The 19,232-nt window shown below is 37.6% G+C and overlaps 1 pseudogene; it reads right to left on the reverse strand.

Moving 5' to 3' along the window:
* Positions 1-18,068: 18,068 nt before the first annotated feature.
* LOC118636503 lies at positions 18,069-18,951 on the reverse strand (annotated as a pseudogene).
* Between the last annotated feature and the right edge of the window lie 281 nt (positions 18,952-19,232).

Below are 19,232 nucleotides of genomic sequence, written 5' to 3' on the forward strand. Positions count from 1 at the left end.
CCCTGGCTGGTCATGCCGGTGACAGCCATTCCATCTGTCCCTTTCACATCGATGTTTCTCTCTCTCTCTCTTCCTCTCTCTCCCTCCCACTCTGTCTGAACAAAAAAATGGAAAAACGTCCTCGGGTGACAATTAAAAAAAAAAAGAAATAGAGATTGAGAGTGGCCTGTGGAGGGGAAAAGGCAGTTTGGAAAGAGGGAATTTCAGGAACTTTTTGAAAACCTGTGTGGAAGAAAAAGGGGTTCTATGGAACGTAACCTCACAAAGTGATGTGATCACAAATTTATGACTGGGCAGGTCACGGTGGGTAGTCACACCCCAAGCATATAACTTTTTTAGTAAAAGGTTTATCTTTGCTCTAAGCAAACCCTGTCCATTTTCTTTCTGTGCATCTAGGTTTGTTGGCAGAGGTAGCAAACCAGACCTAGGTGTTAGACGGGTGGGATCAGACTGGTCCTGGATCAGAACTTCAGTTCTGGCTAGGAATGAATTCAGAGCCAAGACTAAAACTAGAGTCTATGCCAAAAGCTCCAACTCTAGTTCCTCCTGGGGCGGGGGGCTAGTTGCAGGTTCAGGTTGGGTACAGCCAGCCAGCCCCTCTTTAGAAGCAAGCTCTGCTATCCCATTCTTAGGAAAATAGATTAAAAGATTCTCATGTTGGAGATGATGCCTCCCTAGTCTGCAGTAGGGTGCTAAGCACTTTGTCCCAGTCCCAGACAATAGCCACCAAGGGTCTCACACTTTGAATGTCCCAGTTCTGAGCCATTCTCCCTTCCCCCTCACTGAACTGTGCCCAGCAGGAGTATCATGGATGTCAACTTAAGAAACGTTTAAACCTGTGAAAAATTTTTGTGAGTTTATTTGAGCCAAACTGTTGACAATTGCTAGGAAGCAAAATGTCAACAGATTGAGTTAATGCTCCAGAGAATGACACTTTTGAACCTTATTTTGTGTATTACAATCAAAAGAGAAGGCGTAACTGGGTTACGTGAAATCCACTGATGAGAGATTAGGGAGCCGTGAGAAAGCAAAGAGGGGAAATCTCTGGGATTGGATAAAAAGTAAAATGATAGACACATCCTTCCTTTACATAGGTGGGTACAGGATAGCTAACAGTCAACAATTAACTCAATAACAATAAATGGATTTGTGGTCTCTGCAGAGTGGTGCTTGTACTTTGAGGGGTCTGCAAAAAGGAAAATTACTTTGACATTCCAAAAATTTGTTATTGTAAATTCAAAACGACAATAGACAGGCTCAGTTTAGGTAATAATTGACCCTTGTTCAGGAGATGCTGGCCTGGGACATGACTACCTGATATAAGCTGCTTTTAGTTAAAAGTTTTAATTTCAGACCATCCTTTGTGTTTACTTTAGATCTTTTAGTTTTCAAGGTCACCACACAGGCCTCCCTTGAGTATGTCAGAGTAGCATGTGGCCCTTTTTCATCCACAGGGAATTGGCAGGGCTGATCCAAGCAGTCTCCCATTTGGGGTGGTTCCTACAAGCCTTTGGAAGGGGTCACATACTTATTCCCCTTCCCAGGATAATGTAAGATAAACTCACAGGGGAGATTACATTTGCTTCCCTGCAATGTAGACACACAGGCCAGCACTTGTCTGTCTGGGTCATGGAAAGAAGCTTCCCTACAAGACACAGTTTGAAATTTCCATCTCTGCTTGGCTCCCTGGTCACCCCAAAATGCTGAACCAAATAGAATAGGGCTTAAATTCCCAGCCCTGCATCGCATTCTGATCTGTACAGTCGGCTGGTCTCAGCAGGATAGGGCTGAAAATCCCAGCTTGGCACAGCTCCCCTGTTACATCAAAAACAGCATAATAGGGCTAAAAGCCCCAGCTCTGCACCACAAACTGAGAAGGATGTGGCAGGCAAAGAGGCCCAACAATTTGGGAAAGGGATGCTGGCTATGCTCTCAAGGTGAGGGAGACCAGTCCTGTTTCCCAAGTCACACATTTTTGTCACCGTCTGGGTCTCCGACAAAAGCCTCTCCGGAAAACAGAGGGCCCCTTAAATTCATTGCTGGCTATAGCAAGCAGACCCCTCCACAGGATCTGAGGAGGGCACCACCGCGATCTTGCCAGCAGTTAGAGTTCAGACCATGAACTCCCCATGCTGTTGCTATAACAATAGCAGTGCTCTTCCCTGGGAGGATGCAGTCTAAATCTCTCAGGCAGACTGAATCCCCACTGGTTTTCATCACCAGATGCTATGTGTACTCCTCTTCCCATTTCTGGTATTCTGAGGTGAGAATCCCTGCATGGGGTTGAGATCCCACACTCCTATGGGGAGGGAGCTCTGTAGTGTGATCTCCCTCTGGGTTCTCAGCCATCACTGCATCTGCATGAGGGGGCTACCTCTTTTTCAGTCTCCACCCTTCTTATCAGTCTTTACATAGCTTCTTCTGTAATACTTGGTTATAATATTTTGGTTCAAGTTGCCTTTAGTTGGTTGTTCAGGTTGACTGCTCTTTAAGTTAGCTATAAATTTGATTTGGGCCGAAGGAAGTGTGCAGCCTATACCTACTCTGCAGCCATCTTGGAATACTATATATATCTTTTTGAATCAGTGTTATAATTTCCTTTTGATAAAAACCCAGAAGTAATATTTCTGGATCCTATGGTAGTGTTAATTTTAATTTTTTTTAATATCCAAATTTATTTCCAAAATGGATGCATTAATTAACATTTCTATCAACAGTGCAGTGTTCTCTTTTCTTCATATCCTTGCCAACACATTATTTCTTGTCTTTTTTATAAAAACCATTTTAACAGTTGTTAGGTGATATCTTATTGTGGTTTTAATTTGCATTTCCCTGATGATCAGGGTGTGATACTGAGTCCTGCAAGCTGTTTTCTTTTTAAAAATAAAATAAGCCCAGCCAGTATGGCTCAGTGGTTGAGCATCAACCCGTGCACCAAGAGGTCACCAGTTCATTTCCTGGTCAGGGCACATGCCCAGGTTGTGGGCCCAATCCCCAGTGGGGGAATGCAGGAGGCCACCAATCGATGTTCTCTCTCATTGATGTTTCTATCTCTCTCTCCCTCTCCCTTCATCTCTCTCTAAAAATCGATTAAAATTTTTGAAAAATAAGTAAAATAAAATGAAAGAGACAAGTGTATTTATGGGCTTGGAAGAAAGAATAGAAATGGCAAGGTTGAAGAATATGGAAGGAGATAGAACCATTGGTAGAGTGAGGATTTTGAGAAAAGAAGAAGAGATGGAATATATACTGCAAGGCATAGGTCAAGTGAATTTTTAGCTCTGAGCAAGAAGAATGACCTCTTTTCTGATATTGAAGAAGGGATGTAATATGAGTACAGGATCACTTGAAATTTAAGTTTAGATTTTGGAATTTTAAGTAATTTAAAATGCTATAATAGCTAATATTTTCTGAGTATTTATTATGCTCTATGTCTTGAAGCACTTATGCTTAATTTGTTTTATCCAAATCAATATTCTTCAAAAACACTATGAGGGAAAGGCTATTATTATTTGTTGGTTTGTTGGTTTTTTGTTTGTTTGTTTGTTTTGTTTTGTTTTGTTTTTTGGTACGTGCCCCTAGTGGGAACCGAATCTGGGACTCTCTGGTCTGCAGGCCAACGCTCCAACCTCTGAGCCAATTTGGCCAGGGCAAGGCTATTATTATTTATAAACAAGAAAATGGAGGCTCGGAGAGGTTAAGGAATTTGTTCAAGGTTACACACCTAGAAAGGGGGCAGTTCTAGACCTGAACTTATGGACTGACAACAGAGCCTATACTCTCAACTATTACCGCAGGAGATACCAGTATGTGTTAAGAATGAAGCAGAAGATGGTTTTTGGATTTGAAGAAAGTGGAGCCATTTGATTAACCTTTGAGAAAAATGGGAGAGAGAAAGCTGACCATCACTAACTGAAAGGGGTTACAGCAAGATTTACTTTATCAAAATTTTTATCCAATTAATTTTAACAGGAAAGAAGAGACAAGAAGCACCTCAAAAATGTGCCTGTGATATCACCTAAACAGTATCTACAAGCAAAAAACATCTAGGTCACTTTTATTATAATACTTAATGTTGGTTTAGTGCTTGTTTTTTGTTTGTTTGTTTGCTTCTTTGTTTGTTTGTTTGTTTGTTTGTTTGTTTTCAATGTGATCCAGCCAAAATGAACTACTATTATTTCTCTTGCACAGCCTTGAGCATCACCTTACTGCTCTGTACATTCTGCTTTGAAAGCTCCTCCTGTACATTAAAAACCACCCCAGTCTTACCTAACATATAAGGATTTAGTGGAATCCTTCTAGATCTCTACAAACTGGAAATAACTCTATTTCCTTCCTTATTACATTTTTGCTTCTTTTCTCTATTGCCTTAAAACTTCTATTGCAGTTTTCTGGGCACATGTCTGGCTTTCCTACTGGTCTATGAGTCCCTGGATAATGGAGGCTTTATTAGATTGATTTGGGTCTTCTCCATAGCTGTCAGGTGAGTGTATTGTTTATCTTTAGGATCTGTACAAGGTTATCTGAGTGCAGAAATGCTAGTGAATATCATTAATCTAACTAGTGGCTGAGTTAGGCCTAGAGCTCAGGTCTCCTAATTTATTAGATGAAAAAAAAAAAAGAGGCAGGGGGAAGAAGAGAAAGAAGGCAGCATTCTTCATGAGGTCAGGAAATCATATGTATTGTTCACTGCTGTATTTGTGATGTCTAGAACAGTGCGTGATACAGTGTTCAATAAATATTTACTTAAAAAATAGTGTATGTAAAAATGCATGCATGTAGTTAAGGATAATAAAAAAAACAGTAAAAATTTAAAATTTAAATTTAAAATTTAAAACAGTAAAAATAAAAATTTGTCACTAAGCATTTATTTCTTGCAAAGTTTCCCAGATGGGTATGCGCGCGCACACACACACACACACACAGAAAAATAAAGCCATAAAACTCAAAGGTTTTTTAGCTGTAGTACTTTTCTATTCTTCTCTTGCTCCACCTGTCTTTGTCTAAGAGCAGTTTTGAAAATTATGAGGCAATTTCTACTGAGCTCTTATATGAACATTCGGATAAAACAGAAATGTGATGTGCTGGGTCACACTGACTTAATTCCATGTAAAATTTTTTTTTTTTTAGAAAAGGTAGAATTTAATTAACATAAAAGAATAAAGAAAAATAAAAGCAGAGTTTGATACTATTCTTACAGTCTTTTGTTTGCCATGCTGTCTGGCTGGCATTACAAGGGCTTCCAAAGAAGCTTTTTTTTTTTCATTGTGGAACTGGACTCAGGTAAAAAGAGAACATTAATGTGGGTGGAAAAAAAAATCACAGATTCTGTTTTCGTCTGCAATTACTGGCCAGTGATCATCATCCTAATAGCTGTTACCTCATGCCTCACTAAGAGGACTTCTGCCTCATCTTCTGAATTTCCTCTCATTTGGCATGATAGCTTATTATTTCTGACTATATTCATTGTGTATTGAAGAAGATATATTTTCCTTAGCTCAACTTTAATCTCACACATGGCTCCCAACCCCAGATCCAAAGTAATGTGAACAAATTTATAATGAATGATTTATTCTGTAGTCTGTGCCTTTTTTTAAGCAAGCTGTCATAATATATTTTAACGTTCCTTTTTATTATCATATAATATACATATTATACAATTCCACTTTTCCTGAGTTCAAGTGTACAATATAGTGGCATTAGAACATTCACCATTATCACTGCCCATTTCCAGAAAATTTTCACTATCCCAAAGGAAATGCTAGAGGCAAGATTCAATCTTCATCTGGTTTGTGATCTCATGCTCTAAATGAGTGTAAAGTAACACCTCACTGTGATTTTCGTTTTCATTTTTCTAATGGTTAATAATGTTGAGCTTTTTGTGTGTGTGTTTATCAGCCATTTGAACTTTTTTTTTTTAAGGAGAAATGTCTATTTAGGTCCTTCAATAATTTTAATAGATTTTTTTAGTTATAGGAATTCTTCATATAATTTCAATATTAATTCCTTTTCAGATATATAATTTGCAAATATAGTATCCCGATCTGCAGGTTGTCTTTTTATTCTCTTAATAATATTCACAAATGCATAAAAATTTAATTTTTATGAAGTCCATTTTGTCTATTTTTTGCCATCACTTTTAGTGTCACATTCAAGAAATTATTCCCGAATTCAATACCATGAAGATTTTCCTCTATATATTCTTCTGAAGGTTTTATAATTTTAAAACTTACATTTAAGTTTTTCATCTGCTCTAACTAAATTTTTGTATATGGTGTAATGTAAGAGTCTAATTCAGCAGCATATTAAAAGGATTATGCACCATGACCATATGAGATTTATTTGTGGAATGCAGCATCAATCAACACATGAAAATCAATCAATGTAATACACCATATTAATAAAATTAAAGATAATAAAATAATCGCAATTGAAGTAAGTAAAACATTTGATGATATTCTGAACAATTTCATGATAAAAACACTCGCTCAATAAACTAGGAATAAAAGATACTTTCTGAACACAATGAAGGCCATATAGAAAAAACCACAACTAACATCATACTTAGTGATGAAAATCTGAAAGCTTTTCCCTTAAAATCAGAGAAAGGACAAGTATGCACACTTTTACTATTTCTGTTTGACATAATATTGAAAGTTCTAGCTAGAGCAATTAAGCAAGAAAAGAAAGATTTAAGACATATATGCTAAAAACTACAAAGCACTGTGAAAGAAATTAAAGGATTTTTTTTTAAATGCAAGGGTATCATGTACTCATGTTAGTCAATACTACCAAAAGCAATCTACAGATTCAATGCAATCACTATTAAAAATTTTATTACATTTTAAATTGCATTAAAAAACCCAAATAGTGTTTTGTACAGAAATGCTAGAATTGAGCCTATATTTCATATGGAAAATAACCTTAAAAATAAATAAAAAGTTAGAAGACTCATACTTCCCTATTTCAACTTCCTACAAAGCAATAGTTATCAAAACAGGGTCAGGCTGGTATTGGTACAGACATATAGATCAGTGGGATAAAATTTACACTCTGGAAATAAGCCATTACATCTATGGTAAATTGATCTTTAGCAAAAGTCTGAAGATTATTCAATGGGGAAAGAGTAGTTCAACAAATGGTGCTAGAACAACTGGGTATGCACTACACACAAAAATAAACTTGAAATACTACAATGGCCTAAATGTAAGAGCTAAAGCATAAACCACTTAAAAGAAAACATGTAAGTAAATCTGCAGGACCTTGGATTTTGCAATGGTTAATTAGCTATGAATCCAAAGCATAAGCAACAAACAAAAACTAGACAGACTGGATTTTATCGAATTAAAAATTTTTTGTGCGTGAAAGAACACTATCAAGAAATTAAAGACAATCCACAGAATGGAACAAAACAATACAATACACAGATGATGTATTATAGGATTGTATACCTGAAACCTATGTATTTAATAACCAATGTCACCCCAATAAATTCAATAAAAAACATGGAACATATATTTGCAAATCATATATCTGATAATGATCTTATATCCAGAATGTATCAATAACTTATACAACTCAGCAATAACAAAAAGACAAATTACCTAATTAAAAATGGTAAAAAAAAATTGAATAGATATTTCTCCAACAAATATAAAATCACCAACAAACACTTAAAAAATATTCAACATTTTTAGTCTATAGGGAAATTCAAATCAAAACCAGGAGGTGTTACAGCACACATACTATTATGCTCATAAGTTTGGCGTTTGTTTGTTTGTTTGTTTGTTTGTTTGTTTGTTTATGGAAAATAACATGGTGGTGAGACTGTAGAGAAATGGGAACCTTCTTACATTGCTGGTGGAATTGTAAAATGGCATAGTCACTGTGCAAAACAGTTTATGTTTTCTCAATACATTAAGCAAAATTACCATATGACCTAGCTATTCTACTGTTAGGTTTATACACAAAATCATTGAAAACAGATGTAAAAACAATACATATACATTTATGCTTATAGCAGTACTATTCAAAATAGCCAAAATGTGGAAACAGTACAAGTGTAGATCAAGTGTAAATATGTTATCTATACAATGGAATGTTACCCAGTCATAAAGAAAGAATGAAACACTGATATATGAACCTTGAAGCAAGATGCAAAGCCTAAATATTGTATTATTTTATTTATAGGAAACATCCATAATAGGTAAATCTATAGAGACAGAAAGCAGATTAGTAGTTGCCAGGGGCTAGGGAAAATGAGTTGTCTTGGCAGTGAGAAAGGGCACCAGATGTTATACTGGTAGAGTCAGACTGGACTTTGGTTCAGCAACCCTGGTACTTGAGTTCTGGCTGAGAAATAATTCAGAGCCAAGACAAACTATAAGACACATTTTATTTAGAAAGTTGCAGAGGCAGAAATGAGTGGTAGAAGAAATGGGCTTAGGAGGTAACAAGCTTGGGGCAAAGTGGAGGGGACGAAAAGGCAAGACATATTCCCAAGAGGGAGAGCCACTGGGTTCACCATCCAAAGGGCTTTTAAGAGAGGGCTTAGGGGAGGATCTCAATAGAATATTCATCAGCATTCCAGATGTGTCCTTTCAGGGTCATGAGTTCCACTGATTGCTTGGTGCCAGGGTGGGGCAGGGAGGGTCATCCATCTATGTAGCTGGTCCTGAGGAAAGCCATGGCTTCACTTGTCTGGTTCTCCTGCTTTTCTGGGTCTGGGGCTGAAACACAACTGAGGCCTAGATGTATTTGATGTGGGTCAGAACCTAATTGTCCTGGGGACTTAAGGGCTATTCTGCATCCCCTTTGTTTGTTCCCCCTTTAAGGGAGTCTACTGCATGACTAGCAACATGCCAAGGAGGAAAGGTCAGAGGACCGTCCAAACGGCATGACCTTTGACATGAAAGGTCAGGGGTTCTAAACAGCATGACTAGTGATTTGGTAGAGGAGAAAAATTTACCTTGTGTTCAAGGTTCTTGTTTTCCCAGTTTTGCCTGTTGTTAAGCACCTGGGGCTTTCTGCCTTGATGACCTTCTTTACCTGGCCCACTGTCCTTGCTCTGCTCATGTCTATCTAAACTCCCTACCATAATAAGAGTGACTGTTTAATGGATATGGGATTTTCTTTAGGGGTGATGAAATAGTTCTGGAAGTAGATAGTGGTAATGTTCACATATTTTGAATGTACTAAATGTTACTTAAGGTGAATTTTATGCTATATGTATTTTTTAGAATAAAAGTGGTAAAAATTTTAGAAAAGAAAGGCAAACATTTGTTCAATGAACCATTAAATGGTGGCCTTGATTGATAAAACTTTATGTTAGAGGCATGGGATTTGACTTTGGCAAGGATGGATGAAAGTTGGATACTTGGAGAAAATTGGTAGTGAGTCAGACACACTTAAAGTCAACACAAGCCACTCAAATATGTTATTAGTTTCGATGGCTATGCCACTCCAAGCTTGAAACATAGTAAGCCAGAGACTAAAACAGGGTTTAAAAGTAAGAAAGGGAGACAATATATTTTTTGCAGTCAGAAACAACCTTCTTGTGGCTTATACTCAAACCTCAGGGGCTCTTTTGGTGAATAACAGTGTGACCCTGAACAACTTACTTAAGTTGGGCCTCTCTGGTCCTATTATCCTTATCTATGAAATGGGGACACTTACTTCCTCGCAAGATTGAAGGAATGATTATATAAGACGATTCATAGCTTTGCTTGTTAGCAGTGTGACCCTGAACAACTTAACTTAAATTGGGCCTCTCTGGTCCTATTATTCTTATTTATAAAATTGAGATACTTACTTCCTCATAAGATTGAGGGAATGATTACATAAGATGATTCATAAACAGTGTTTACCACAATGCCTGGTGCATAGCACACACTCACTGAAAGGCAGCTTGTTTTTTCCTGCGTGCAGCCACACATCTAGATATTAAATATACAAAGCCTAAGAATGATGAAATGACATAGTTTTAATCAGAATAAACACTACATTTGAAAGTTTCCTGCAATTGTTTTGTTTATTTTGTTTGTTTGTTTACCTGTAGAATTTGGCAAAATCTTGAAAATGCCAGTGTATCTCCATTGTGCGGGGGGAGGGGGGGATAAGCAACATGGTTTTTATCTATATTTAAGACAGAATACTCGAGGCAAAACACTTTCCTCCAGCAAGATGTGTGTGCAGTTCTGCAAGAGGCAGGAAGCAAAGGGATAGAATTCCCAGGGGCCAGATGAGATTTAAAGGGATTGAATTAGGCTTCTTGATCAGCTCAACCTCCTGCTAGGAAATTCACCTACCTGAAACATTCTCTCTTCAGACCTGGGAGGTACAAGGTTTTATTAATTTTGTCATCAAACAGTCATTGTGCTACTTATGTGAGGGTGGGGACACAATTATATACTTGTTGTCTTTAACTTAGAGGGTGGGCTCACAAAGTAAATCAGGTTTGGATTTTAGTTCTAACTATTTCCTAGCTGTGTAATTTTGGACAGTTTGCCTAAGCTCTGTGAGCCAATATCCCCTTATCTGTAAAGTAGAGATAATAATTGAATCTATTTCATACAGTCGTTGTGAGGATTAAACGAAAGAAAAGGGACCACATGCTCACCTGACAGGCTCAGGGGAGGCCTGCATGACAGCCTTGCAAACTCAAAGACCTAAAGTAACCACAAAGGATGGCCTGAAATTTACTTTTTAACTAAAAGCAGTTTATGGCAAGTACTGACATCCTAAGCCAGCATCTTCCTGGACAAAGGTCAAGTTTCACCATAATGGAGCCTATTGTCTTTTGGCGTCTAAGATAGCATACCTTTGGAATGTGGGGTAACTTTCTTTCCAGACCCCTCAGAGCACAACCTATGCACCAGGGCAGAGACCACAAATCCCCTCATTGTTATCATTATCAAGTTAATTGTTGACTGTTAACTAAAAGTAGGATGTGTCTATCCTTTTACTTTTCACCCAATCCCAGAGGTTTCCCCCACTTAGCTTTCTCCTGCTTCCCTCATCTATCACCCACGGATTTCATGCAACCCACTCACGCCTTCTCTTTTGATTGTAATGTATAAATTAAGGTGCAAAACTGCCATACTCTGGAGCCTTACCTCAACCCGTTGAGGTTTTGCTTCCCAGCATTTGTCCACAGTTTGGCTCAAATAAACCCAGAAAATTTTTCAGAGGTTTGAACATTTCTTACGTTGACAGATGAGTTAATGCACATATTGTAAAATACTGGTAAAAGTTACCGGTATGTTCTAAATGCTTAGCAAACACTACACTATTTTAATTTTCCATTTACATGTTTCTGCTCAAACAGCTTTAATTAGCAGTTTATCTCTTATGCCTAGCTTGGTATCTTTCCCAAAGTAGACACTTACAAAATAAGTTTGTTAAATGAATTAATGAATGCTGATGGGTAAACTATTTTAATGTAATAAGTGCTATAGCAGAAGTTAAGTACAAAGCACTTTACAGGGAAAGAGGGAAGATATGAATGTTTGAATAAATCGGGAAACCTCACTGAGAGGGGCCATTTCCTCAGAACAGGGAGCTGTCAGTGCAAGTTCCGCATCCTGGAAACAAGGTCATGTGATGCTGGATGGCCACTAGGTGGCAACATTGCAGAAGAGATGTAAGCAGCAGAAGAAAACGCTAGAATGAACCAGCTTTTTTCAGGCCAGAAAGTGTGTTTATATGCTTTCTCTCTTCTTTCTCAGAACTTCAAGGCTTGATTTCCTTCCCTTTCTTTTCCCTGGTGTAGGACACTGACATTCCTGTATAGGCTGTTCAATCTGGCCACTGTTATAAGTCAGAAGAGAAAAATAGTACTGAGTATGTTTCTAGCTCTTCAGATAATAAGCCTCTAATTCCTATTCCACTGGCCTGCTGTTAACTTTGACACGTCCCACCCCATGGAGAGGGATAAAAAGATAGGAGAGAAGCAAAATGAACATTTTTTGAGGAGGTAGACACTATATCTAGCATTTTATATAAAATCATTTCATTTAGTTGCCACCAAAATCCTATAAAATAGACAACATAGCCCTGGCCGGTTTCGCTCAGCAGTTGGAGCATAGGCCTGTGGTCCAGAGAGACCTGAGTTTGGTTCCCGCTAGGGGCATGTACCTCTGTTGCAGTTTGTCCCCAGCCCTGGTTGGGTCATGCAGGGGGTGGTCACTCAGTGTGTCCCTTTCACGTCTATGTTTCTCTCTCTCTTCCTCTCTCTCCCTCCCACTCTGTCGGAACAAAACAAAAATTGACAACATAATTTTTAAAAGTCTATTACATAGTTTAAGCAAGTACTAACATATGTCTGGCCGATCTTGTTTTAGCTATTTTCTCATTCACTTCCTGATCTCACCACCACTGGAATATTTTGAGTCATATATCAGATGTCATTATTTCATTTATAAATGCTTTTTTTCTTTTTTACATATCTTAAAGAGATGAGAAATTTTTAAAAAAACATAACTACAGTACCATTATCACATCTAAAATCAGTTCAGTACTCAAATTATTAAACATCTGGCTTACTTATAAAAATAACTTACAATCAGTGTAAGTAAATTAAGATCTTAGCAAAATCTATACATTGCATTTATTTGGTATGTGATAAAGAAGTTTTCATCCCAATTTTACAAACAGAATCAGAGGATTTAGTCTCATGCTACTAAAAGTTCTTTGAATATTTCTATTCCTGAATATATCAGATTATATTATAATTATGTTATATGTGTGTCAACATAAGAAACATTCAAACCCATGAAGAATTTTTGTGAGTTTATTTGAACCAAAATGTTGCCAATTTCCGGGAAGTAAAATCTCAGCTGATTGAGATAATGCTCCAGAGAATGGCAGTTTTGAACCTCATTTTAGACATTACAATCAAAAGAGAAGACCCAAGTGGGTTACAAGAAATTTATTAGTGATAAATTAGGGAGGCAGGAGAAAGCAAAGCAAGGAAACCTCTGGGATTGGATAAAAAATAAAATGATAGCCCTGGCCAGTTTGGCTCAGCGGTTGGAGCGTCCACCTGCGGTACAGAGAGACCCGGGTTTGGTTCCCGCTAAGGGCATGTACCTCGGTTGCAGTTTGTCCCCGGCCCTGGTTGGTCATGTGGGTGGCAGCCACTCGATGTGTCCCTTCACATCGATGTTTCTCTCTCTCTCTCTTCCTTTCTCTCCCTCCCGCTCTGTCTGAACCAAAAAAAAATGCAAAAATGTCCTCGGGTGAGGATAAAAAAAAAAAAAAATGATACACATTTCTTTTACATAGGTGGGTATCGGATAGTTAACAGTCAACAATGAACTCAATAACAATGAGAGGATTTATGGTCTCCACTCTGGTGCAGTACCTGTACTTTGAAGGGTCTGGATAAAGAAAATTACTTTGACATTTTAAAGGTGTGCAAAAAGACAGTAGACAGGCTTAATTAAGTTGAAAATTGACTTTTATTAAGGAAGATTCGAGCCTAGGACATGACTACCCACCATAAACTTATGCTTTTAGTTAAAAGTTTTATTTTTAGACCACCCTTCTATGTTATGCCCGTTAAAGGCAGGGGCCATCTTGTGGTCAACATGTTATCCCTAATTCATAACATAATACTTGACACATAATAAGCATTTCATAGCTATGGAAAACTGAATATTTTTGCCTGACTATATAATAGGAAACAGTTTCAAGCAGGTCAGTACATGATAAGGTTTTCAATGTAGGTAGGTACTCAAGTTACCAGGTGGAGTGGAAGCATTATAGACTGTAGATAGGGAGACAAGGGAGAAGATTACTACGTACACCAAATCAAGACCAAGAAGTTGGGGACTAGAATCAGACCAGAGGCAGTGAGGATGGAGAGGAAACAGATTGCAGAGTTATTGAGGAGGTTAATTTGGTAGCACTTGTAAGTTCTTAGATGTGGGGAGCGAAAGTGAAGACTTTCAGAATTCTGGCTTTGGTGGTAGTGTGGGTGATGGTTGTACCACCAATTTTCAGATAAAAAAAAAAAACTTTTCAGTCACTGTTTCCCCCTCTTAATTTCTATAAAGCAGACTGTTGCCATTTTGAAAGGACATTGGGATGGCAAAAGTCCTACAATGAGGGGCTCCATCTTGCAGAAGCAGAATGGACTTCATCCATGTGTACCATAATCTTTTTTTTTTTCTTTATTGATTTTAGAGAAAGAGGAAGAGAGAGGGAGAGATAGAAACGTCAATGAGAGAGAACATTGGCCTCAACCTGCATGCCCTGACCAGGAATCTAACCGCCTACCTCTTGGTGCATGGGTCGATGCTCAACCACTGAGCCACACCAGCCGGGCCCTGTGTGCCATAATCTTTATAGATTCTGTTGCTGATGCCTTTGCATGAGTGTTAGCTAGGTCATTTCCCTGACATTCAGTTTTAGTGCTTTTAGTGTGAGCCTCAATCTTGATGACAGACAGACAACATTTTATGTCAAGAAATATAAAACTTCCAGGAATTATACACAATTTCTGGAATACTTATAACATATATCTATACAGACAAAATATAAAGATTTACCATTACTTCTTATTTCACAGTGCTTCCCATGCAATTTCACATATCAAATAAGTATTTAGTTTAACATCTCTCTCTCTCTCTCTCTCTCTCTCTCTCTCTCTCTCTCTCTTTATTTATATATCTTTTTATAAGGAGAGAAATAAATTTTTGAGATTTCTCAGGAGCCCTCTGGGAAATCCCAAAGTTAGTTTGTGGTCAAAAAATCTTTTTTTAGAATTTGACTGAGGAAAATTTTACAAAAATTTTGGGACTTCAAAAATTGGACCAGATATCATATCATTCTGAAATAATACTTCAGAAACAATGCTGAAGGTTACATGGTTCTGAGCACAATTTAGCTTTTTTTTTTTAATATTCAGAAGACATGGCATTAAAAAATCAGAGATTGCCCAGTCGGTATGGTTCAGTGGTTGAGCATTGATCCATAGACCAAGAGGTCTATGTGGTTATTAGATTGGGCAATGCAGAGTTAAAATAAGTTAATGGCCTTAGAGTCCTATATGATTTGACTCTTGTCTACTTGTTTAGGTCAATTTCCTACCACTCTCACCATGTGTCTCTATGCTCAAGCCATATTTACTTTCTTTCCAACAAATACCCAAGTTAGTTATTGGTGCCTTTGCACTTGCTCTTCTATCTGGAATTATCTGGTGCCATATCTTTCCATGATTTGCTCTTTTCATCCTTTAGGACTCAGTTGAAAAGTTACTTCACCAGAGGGGTTCTCCCTTGTCCCTCTCTCTACAGTGGTATTTTCTCTTTACTATCATTAAACTAATTTACTTGATTTTATTTTATTCATACTATTTATCAAAATCTTAATGTTTTATCTGCTTGTTTGTTAGTTTTTTGTATTTCTACCCTCACTAAAATGTAATCTCCATGACAGTAGAAACACAGACATATCCCCTGGGCCTAATGCAATGCCTGGTATAGAGTAAGTGCTCAATAAATATTTTTTTTGAGGAAAAGGTAAACATAAGCTGTTGAGGGCAGAAAATCTGTAAGGGGCTATGTTTTGGGGACTTATCTGGGCCAGAGAGGATCACCTGTGTTTTGTGCCAGTATCATTCTATTGATAACCAATGTTGTGGCTGGAGTGGCCCTTGTGGTTCTTTTTTTTAAATGTAATTTTATTATTGAGAGTATCATAGCTGTCCTCCATTTTCCCCCCTCCACCAATATCCCACCCCACTCCAGTCCACCTGTCTACTGTCTGTCTCTATGGGCTATGCATATATTCATATAAATTCTTTAATTAATCTCTTCCCACCCTCCCACCACACCTCCCTCTGGGGTTTGTCAGTCTATTCCCTTCTTTCATGTCTCTGGGTATATTTTGTTTATCAGCTTATTTTGTTCATTATATTCCACAAATAAGTGAAATCATGTGATACTTATCTTTCCCTGACTGGCTTATTATGCTTGGCAGAATATTCTCAAGGTCCTTCCATGTCATCTCAAATGGTAAGGGATCCTTCTTTTTTACAGCTGCATAGTGTTCCATTGTGTAAATGTACCACAGCTTTTTTATCCACTCATGTACTAAGGGGCACTTGGGCTGTTTCCAGATCTTATCTATTGTAAATACAGCCGTCCCTTGTTTATCGTGGTTAATCCATTTCAGATTCTAGTGGTTGCACCTGGCATTGAAGGATTCCTGGGGTGCTCGAATACATAGGCGTACAGTCCATATGTACAGTAATTTTAATTTTAACTGTAATAAGGGGTGTGTAATTGAATCAGACAACCGAGTGTGCGCTGTATCATATTCACTGTCTCAATCAAGCTTTTAATGAATATATTTGAAAAAACCGTGATAGAGGGAAGCCGTGAAAGTCAAAGTGCAAAGTGGCGAGGCACGACTGGAATACTGCTACGAACATGGGGGTACATATATTCTTTCTGATTGGTGTTTCAGGCTTCTTAGGGTATATTCCTAGAAGTGGGATCACTGGGTCAAAAGGCAGTTCAATTTTTAATTTTTTGAGGTAACACCATAGTGTTTTCCATAGTGGCTGTACCAGTCTGCATTCCCACCAGCAGTGTACCAGGATTCCCTTTTCTGCACATCCTTGCCAGCACTTGTCATTTATTGATTTGTTGATGGCAGTCATTCTAGCAGGTATAAGGTGATACTTCATTATGGTCTTAATATGCATTTCTCTGATGATTAGTGTCTTTGAGCATGTTCTGCTATGTGTCTTGGCCATTTGTATGTCCTCTTAAGAGAAGTGTCTATTCAGTCTATTCAGGTCCTCTGCTGATTTTTATTGGATTATTTGTCTTCCTCTTGTTGAGTTGTATGAGTTCTTTGTATATTTTAGAAATTAACCCCATATCCGATGTATCATTGGCAAATATATTCTCCCATACTGTGGGTTCCCTTTGCACTTGAGGATGGTTTATTTTGCTGTGCAGAAGGTTTTTAGTTTGATGTAGTGTTTTTGTTTTTTTTTGTTTTTAACTGTGGTTCTTTGGTTTATTTTCCAGTGCATATTTATGTATAACATGATGTCAAAATTTGGTACAGTCATCTTGGATGGACTTGAGCTACACATTGCACTGAGTCATTTATAACACTGTAGATCTCCTCATATTCATTGACTATTCTCAGCAACCTCATGATTATGAAGATGCATATTATTTAAGATTGTCTGTTGGCACTGTAGATGAAACTATTGAAAATATAGTGCCTTCATTTTAAACAATATTCAAAATTAGAAGCAATCGCAATTTTGTAAAAACAGTCCTTAGTAAAAACTTCTGGAGTGTTAAATCAGCAAATTTTCAGAGTGATGCTGATATACTTTGAATCACAAGTACAATAAAACTAATTTTCTTACTGGGACTATATTGAAGCAGATTTTGTATAAAAACTTTTTTTCTGGACACAAACATCATCTGTTTTCTAGAAAAATATATTAAAGATAAATTAATATGCCAGAATTACTAGGTATGTAGTTTTGCTTTATATAAAATGCCCTCAAATTTAAATGTAGTTCCTATGGAGCAATTAAGTTCACACCTCTGAATAATCTATTACTTACATTATGGGTGATAACAAACCATATTCACGGTCTAAAATAGTGACCCTTATAATGTCTTAAAAGTACATTTTTGAAATATTGGTTTTGATGTAAAATTCATAAATTAAAATTAAAATTAATTAGGTTACCATTTTTAATACTACTTAAATATATTGACTCAATGTAGAAAGTTGTATCAATGCTAGAAATAAAGATTTACAGTTTATTTTCCCAGACTTGTCATTGACATTTCGCATTATGCTTTTGACTTTGTGTGTATGCTTCAGGTGAATTCAAATTTAAGCATAACTCCACTACAATGTAATGTTAATTTGGCAGCTTTCCAAAATCTGAGAACATCAGTGCTAATCCAGTTGTGATGTTTTGGGGATTCACAGGTTAAATCCACTATAACATAATGGAGTCCATACTTCAGGATTGTAGAGAAAGGCTCCAGAGAAGAGATTTTGTTGCTATAATAATGCAATTAAGGAACCATTTCAGGAATTGTTGGGAGGTGGGTTATTCTGTAGTAACTATGCTTCAACTGTTGTACAGTTTGCCCAGGAACATTCCATTTTGACTTCTGAACATTTGATTTGGGCCATTTATTTGATAAATATTCAGTTAAACACTTGGGTACAAGCTCTTGCCAGAAGGTCAAATCTCTGCCATTTATCTTGGAATGTTTCTGAAGACATTCTACACCTTCTCTTAACTTACATACTTCTGTGCTTGGATCTCCAATGCAATGATAGACAATACCAACGCAGAAGCTTTAGGATAGAAAATAGGATACTGCAGCAGCATGCCTTAAGTTGGCTTCTAATCTTTCAACATTAAGGTCATTCCTCCTTTCAAATGGTAAGTTCTCTTAAGTGAGTGAATATCAGAGTTTCAGAAATTGAAAGGCAATAGTAGCTTTGGCTTTCCAACACACCTTCTCCAGCACAATCTTTTCCATTCTCATCAGGTCTGAAACTGTGAACCTATACTGCCTTATTCAGATCAAGTTACTTGCCAATGGGACATTTCTTTCCTCTTCTATTGATTTTACAGCCAGGTAGAAGCAGCTTAGTCCAACACACCCAAGGTTCTTGGGCTGTACCTGCACTGTTGACAGGAATATGTCCAGTAAATTCACAGCTAGAGAAAATGTCTCTGTGTTGAAGCCAATAAACGAGTTAGACTAAGACCTTTTACTTCAAAGTCCCTTATTTTTTTTGCAGTCATCCTGAGGCTTTATCATGTGCAGATTCATTGAGTCTCAAGCCACAGATCTTTGGCTGACATTTTGGCTCCTGTTCCAACAGGGCATTCAGCTGGTGTAGCAGTATCTGAAAGTCAGTTGTTGTGAGTACCTCTATCATCTAAATAACGAATGCAGCTCCTTCGCTGTAATCACCCTCCCTGTAATCACCCTCCCTGTGCCGGCTCTCATCTCAGCCCATGATATCAGATCTGAGAGGACCAAGAGTAGAGGGGATTCCTGGGCAAGAGGGGAGAGACACAGGGAGGGGGAACTGTCCTTGCTGGAGGCCTCCACATTGCTGCCCAGAAGACATTGACCTCCTCCAGGTCAGCTGGCAGTCAAATGGCGGCCCTTGTGGTTTTTATTATGATTGAAAGATTCCCGCAGCAATAACCATTT

Source organism: Molossus molossus, unplaced genomic scaffold (assembly GCF_014108415.1).
Source record: "Molossus molossus isolate mMolMol1 unplaced genomic scaffold, mMolMol1.p scaffold_m16_p_2, whole genome shotgun sequence".
In the NCBI taxonomy this organism is placed as follows: Eukaryota; Metazoa; Chordata; class Mammalia; order Chiroptera; family Molossidae; genus Molossus; species Molossus molossus.